Source organism: Nyctereutes procyonoides, unplaced genomic scaffold, assembly GCF_905146905.1.
Source record: "Nyctereutes procyonoides isolate TBG_1078 unplaced genomic scaffold, NYPRO_anot_genome, whole genome shotgun sequence".
Classification (NCBI taxonomy): domain Eukaryota; kingdom Metazoa; phylum Chordata; class Mammalia; order Carnivora; family Canidae; genus Nyctereutes; species Nyctereutes procyonoides.
This window is the reverse complement of record NW_026575020.1, coordinates 14,908,079-14,914,487: the sequence shown is the minus strand read 5'-3', so window position 1 is coordinate 14,914,487 and position 6,409 is coordinate 14,908,079.

Genomic DNA, 6,409 nt, shown 5'->3' with positions numbered 1-6,409 from the left:
AGTCTCAGCTTGGCACACAAAGATAGCTGTCAGGTTGGGGCAGAGGTGTGCGATTGAGAACCTGGAGCCCTCCAGGATCCCAGACCCCAGCGGCCTCAGCCCTGTCACCTGGCGAAGGGCTCTTCCCACTTTGTTTCTGATGCCAGCTTCTCTGCCTCTACTACTTCTTATCCTGGTCCCTATTCCTCCGCCCCTTTTGCTACCTCTGAGCAGAAATACGATCCCTGGACAAAGAGTGTCAGAACTAGAAGGACCATGGAGGACACTTCCTAGCAGAGTCCAAGTGAGCAAGGCTTTCCAGTCAGTGTCTGATGGAACCTGACCTATTGCCAAGGGGTGGAGTTTGAGGAGTCAACTTGAACTCCTCTCTCCTCCACAAAGAGAAGCATCCTTCCTCAACCGCCTCCAGTCTCAGCCACTAGCCATCATTTCTCCTGGGGAACTGTGGCAACAGAGGGCTTTGGGGGCAGGAGTAGGAGTCACACCTCTTGTACAGAGGTGCTTGTGTTCTGAAGCCGTCCCTGGTTCCCTGGTTCCCTCCCAGGGCTGGCTCCAAATTCCCAAGTGAACCTTCCCAGGTGTTTCCAGGAAGGAGGCAGATGTGTCCAGGGTGTGCAGCAGGTCTTCCTTAAGGTGTGTCTATAGGCCTGAGATGGGCTGTTACCCACCACCTGTCTGCATGGCTCTGGGCATGTCTGCTGTCTCCCTGGAAAGACTGTGAATCTTTTGGGCCCTTTGGGCCATGTGTGTCCTTGTGTGTATTTATGTGCGTGCATGCGTGTGTGCGTATGTACATGCGCTCATCGGCATCCGCTGATCCTCCCTCAGGTACCTGTTGGTCAGTTATGCAGGACACACATGTGGATCATGCCAGCCTGGAGTGGGGCTTCCAGTCCCCCACTTGTTCCACTTTTATTATCTTTATGTCCTTATTTCAGACCATGCCCCTTGTCCTTGATTTTGTCTTTGGCCCTGTCCTGTTTCTCCTGGTTTGAAGCCATTGGAGCTGGGAGCCATTGCTGGGTGGGGGGAGAAGTTCAGGCTCCAGGGACACTGGACCTCACCTCTGCTCCATCCCTCTTCAACCCTAGCCTGAGGGTGGCAACCAGTATAAGCCTCAAACCCCTCCAGAAGCCTCCTGACTCCAAAAGTTCTGGGGTGGAGAGACTGGGCCTTAGTCTCTCTCTTAAAACAAACAAACAACCAAACATCACTGGTGGTCTTTGGCCATGGGCACTGGGGACACATGAAAGGAAAGCAGCCTCTGTGGTCACAAGGGAGCGGTATGGGAGACACCTCCACCTGGCCCAGGACAGGAAAGGGGCTGAGTTGGAGACTGTTGAGGGACCTGTGGGTCCCTGGGAGGGACACTCAGTTCTGTCTTGCCACAGGTCACATGTGGAGAGAGTCTATAGTAGAGCTGGGCCCTGAAGCCAGGCCCCTGACTCCCAGTCTGTGACTCTTGTTTGCTGGGACAAAATATCTCTGAGGTGATAGCTACAAGAGCACTCTAGGCCGAGGGTGGTGGTGGGACAGCAAGATGCTCCAGGAGGAGGGGCCCCGAAGGGTGGGGGTCCAGGAACTCAGGTTACTGCACAACTTTGATATTCTTATCCTCTTATCGTGGAGGGCAGCCACTTCCCCTCCACCCAGGGTCTGGAGAGCGGTGGTCTGTTAAAGGAGCACTGTCCCTTTTCTAGCCAGCTTGCCCTCCTCACTGCTGTCTCTTCAGACCCTGGTGGATGAAGGGCCTTGTTCTCCTTTTCTCCACCCTATTTATGGACCCGGCCTGGATAATAATTCTCAGGTTGAGGATCGCCTTTCCGGAAGGAAAGAACATGTGATGATCTCCCTCCCCACTGGCCCCTACTGCATGCCAACCCTCTTTGGGACCTTGAATCCGAGAGTCCCCTGAACTTTGTGAGGGCCTGACTCTGAATGGGGGACCCAGAGAAGAGGCCCATGGCCTTCTGGGAAGGAGTCCCAGTGGGTGATGCTGGTCCATGCATACCACCCTCCCATCCCCCTGAACTATTCCTCTTGGTTCCAGAAATGAGCCCATTGAGAGGGAGCCCGCTGAGAGGCTTGGAGAAGTTTTGGGAAAATGTGTGGCCCAGACCTAGCCCATCCCCGCCCCCACCCAGCCCCACACCGTGCTCCCCTCCCCCAGCCTGGGGCCCTGGGATGGGCAGCTTCCTGCCTTCCCCATGGGGAAAGCGGGGGTGGCACGCAGGTGGGCGGGCCCCGTGCCCACATCCGGTGGCTGCCAGAACCTCCCCTTGGAGTCTTTTCCCCTTCACTCCTCCAAGCCTAATGGCACCACTGTCCTTCCCTAGACCCTGGTCCTCCCCACTGCTCTGCCCTGCCCTCCTAGCCCTCCAGGCCTCACAGGAAGCATAAGCATCCAGTCTAGTGCTAACAGGCCCACCTGACCCGAGCGTGACCTCCGTACTGTGCTGCGGGCACAGGCCGGTCTTCCACAGGCTGGGCGGGGGGCAGGGATGGCTTTGTGGGGTGCTGAGGCCTCCAACTATGTGAAGGGTACCATGATATGGTGGCCTGGACCTCCCTTCGTGCATCTGTACATGTGTTCTCTCTAGGCAACACATGGCTTGGTCTGAATGTCACTGCTGTCCCAAAAGGAAGAGAGTTTTCTCGGGGGTGGGGCTTTTCTTGTGCTGCATTGGGGACCCTGTGTTCTGGGCACTCACTGAAGGCCCTGACAGGGAGCCCTTATCTCCTAGAGTCACCCTCAGTGCCCGAGTCAGTCCCCCCAACTTGGTGCCATGGGGGAAGGGCAAGCCTGGGGTCCCGGAAGCCACCTGCCCAGGGCGTGTGAGATGGTCTCTTCAGCACCCCTCCCGCCAATACCCAGCCTTGTCTCTGGTTTCCTGTCAGTCTGTCCTCCCCAGGGAGGGGAGGGGCGGCTAATCTCCACTGCGGTGTGGGGGCGGGCTCCACGACCGTTGGGCGCCCTGAGATCTGGCCCACGTGGCCTCGGGGTTATAAGCCCTGCCCGCCCTGAAGGGAACCCCACTTGGGAGCCTGGAGCACGGGGCTTGCTCCTCTGGGCCTTGCAGCATCAGGTAAGGATCTGGACCTTCACTTCAGCCCCAACCAGGGCTCTTCAACTCTTGGCTTTGGGTTTGACTTGTAGGCATGGGTGGAGATATTTTGGGGAGGAACTTTGAGAGTTTGGATGCCAAGGCTTACTAGCAAAGCTCTAGGCAAAGAGGTGCCATAACCCTCAGATCTATCGACTTTCGGCTTTTGTGGTGGAACAGCTACTCAAAATCCTGGGCCTTGACGTCCCTCTAGACAAGGAAGGTAAAATGGCTCCTGGCCCCGATGAAGAAAGCGGGGGTCTTGGATTTCAAGGGACAAAGGCCAGAAAGTAGGGTGGGGATGGCAGGGGGTGGGTGGTAGCTGAAAAGTGGGACTCAGAGTCATCGAGACACACTAAATGGCCCCTCCACCCAACATGGCCACCATCTCTGTTGTGATGGCCTTGGGCTTCTGCCCGGGGAGCTGCTGGGTGGTGAGGGAGTCAGGGCCGTGGGCTGGTGAGGTTGCGGATGGAGGCCTGGGTGGGAGGAAGCTGTGGCTGCCTCAGTTGGACTCTGGAGGGCAGGTAGTGTGGTTGGAAGGGGTCACCCAGGGGGTCAGCACTGGGTTCAGAACCAGAGTGGTGATGGTCTCTACCTGAGTGTTTCCAAAGGTGGGGGGATGGGGTGGAGCCGCAGGGGGAAGGGAAGAGGGAACCAAAGAGGAAGTGGGGGGAGGAAGGAAGGGGAGGCAAAGACTGGCGCCATGCTGAGTCACCGCCCACAAGGCCCAGTGCAGGCCTTCTGGGGACCATGGGGCAGGGCGGTAGGGTCTTAGGGAGCCACCGGGAGGGCTGGGGGGGCTCTCAAAGCAGGAGTCAGGAAGAGGAGCAGGCGGCCTCAAGAATACTCAGAGACGGACAGACAGACAGTGCAGTCACCCATAAAGTAGAAAGCACTACTAACAGCACTGGAGGGTGTAGTGTTTCCTACTTTATGGATGAGTGTACTGTGGGCTTCGGAGACCACACCGCCGCCGCTGCCACCGCCACCGCCATCTTCCTCCACGCTCAGGACCGCGTGTGACAGGTGAGCCCCTCAGGCACCCTCCCCACCCAGCCCGGATCCTTGAAAGGCCTCCACTGTCCCTCGTGGCGTCATCCCTCCTGGTTCTGGCCAGCCCGGAAAATGCCACACGAGCGCCTCTGCCGCCCAGAGGCCTGGGAGGGCTGTACAGCTGGACTTGCCCCAGCCTTGGAGAGGCCCCAGAGGCCCCAGCGTGGGGGCCTGGCCACAAGCGGACAGATGCCAGGACGAGGAAGAGGCTGAAAAGGAGGGTAGATGGAGGGGGTTGGGGGGTGCCAGGGGTCCCAACACTAATAAAGAATGGACTCTGCTTCTGTTTCGTCTGAGACTCTGTTGCTGGGGTGGGGGTGCTGAATTGGCTTAGCGGGCACACGGGTGGGGTGGGCACACCAAGGGGTCAGGAGGGAGAATCACTCACTCTCTTGAGAGAAGTGGGTTTGACTCTGCCTGTGAGACCTGCAGAGAGCTCTGGGCCTGGCCAGCCTGGGAAGGAAGGAGGGGATCGGTAAGTGGGGGGTGGGGTGGGGTGGTGAGACCTCCCTGAAAAGCCAGGAAAAGGGGCGGGACATGGAGGGGCAGGGCTAGGAGGGGCCCTCCTACCCTCTTCCCCAGCTGTGGCCCTGCCCTGACCTCCACTTGCTTTCCACACCCCTAAACTGAAAGTGGCCTATCTCCAGTTCTATCTAAGGAAGTCCCATGGGTCCTTGGTAGTATAAGAATCGGGTATAAACACACTATGGCACACACATGAAGCATCTCATACATAAATAAGAGCACAAATACTAATATATAATATACATACACACCATTATGCATGTGCATTTCCACTCAAGGACCCTGCCAGCACATATGCTATCAACAGACGTGTACAGCGACATATACATGTGACATGCTTGGCATGTCAAATAATGACACACAGATATACACACACTCAGGACACATACATATGCAATATACACACATGCAACACCATAAACACATCTGAAGTGTGCTACACATAGAAGAGCATACAAATACACACATAGTGATATTCACATAATAAACACATTGTTTCCATACATACATAGGCTGACACATTCATACATGATTATAGATATACAGTAGATACATGGTGGCATATATTATCTAGATGCGTAGATCCAAATAAAATCATGTCATTGTCATTACACAAATTTACGTGACTGCATGAGAGTGTGTCATTACATATTGTGAAATGAGAATGTGTCATTACATATTGTGAAATGTCAGAACGGCATGCATATACACGCACTGTGACATACATGTAATTTATACACTTCCAGTCTTAGCCTCACATACACATAATAGCATGCAATGCTGTGGCAAGGAGATATGTAAGCAATGGCACACACGTAGAAACATGCATACATGTATACCCAGTGAGACTCACAGACACATAATAGCACACACACGTTTCCGTGTACACATGCAAACGAATACAATGGCCGCCTCTCACGTATACAGAGTTAAATACATGCCTATTCTAGACATGCATACCATACACACGCATGCAAATAATGGCTTGATCTACACACTACTTTAGGGAAGCGAGGCTGCCACCTCCTCCCTGAGCACTCCCCCGCAGTTCCATCAGCTTGGGCCTGGGTGGAGCCCGCAGTCAGGGGCTCCGTGGCTCAGTGCCGTGGCTGCTATTCCCCAGGGTGCCACACGAGGGCCCCCAACCTTGGCGGACGCTGGCTTGGGTGCAGATGGACTTCGTCCCAGGTTCAGAGGGGGCAGGCGCTGCCTCCCTTAGGCCCCTCCCAACACCCCAGTCTCTGGGGACTTCATCTAGGCCCCTACCCTACAGACAGGTCGACTTGTGTGGGTACGGGAGTTCCCATGTCCTTGTCCCCAAAAACCATCTTCCCATAAGCACAAAGGCCTAAGGTTAGACAGAGGATGAACTTCCTTGCAGTTTAGGGCAAAGCCAGCCCAGCAGGCCATATGGTCTCCCCGGCTGGTCAGGTTACCTCCGAAATGAAGTCTGCCAGGAGAAAGCTGAATCAATTCCCTCAGCCAGTTTCTACCTCTGTCTCTGTTTCTGTCTTCCTGTTTTCATTTTTTTGATTTCTCGGTCTCTCTTTTTCTTTGTTTCATCTTGAATCCCATGTTTTCTATACCTATCCTTTTCCATGGCTGGCTCTGTCTATCCGTCATACCACCTCCTGTCTCCGTCTCTACTGGTCTCGGGCGGGGGCCGATGTGGGGAGGACCGTCTGCAGCCCCCTCGCTTCTGTACAAGGAAGGTATAGGGGCAT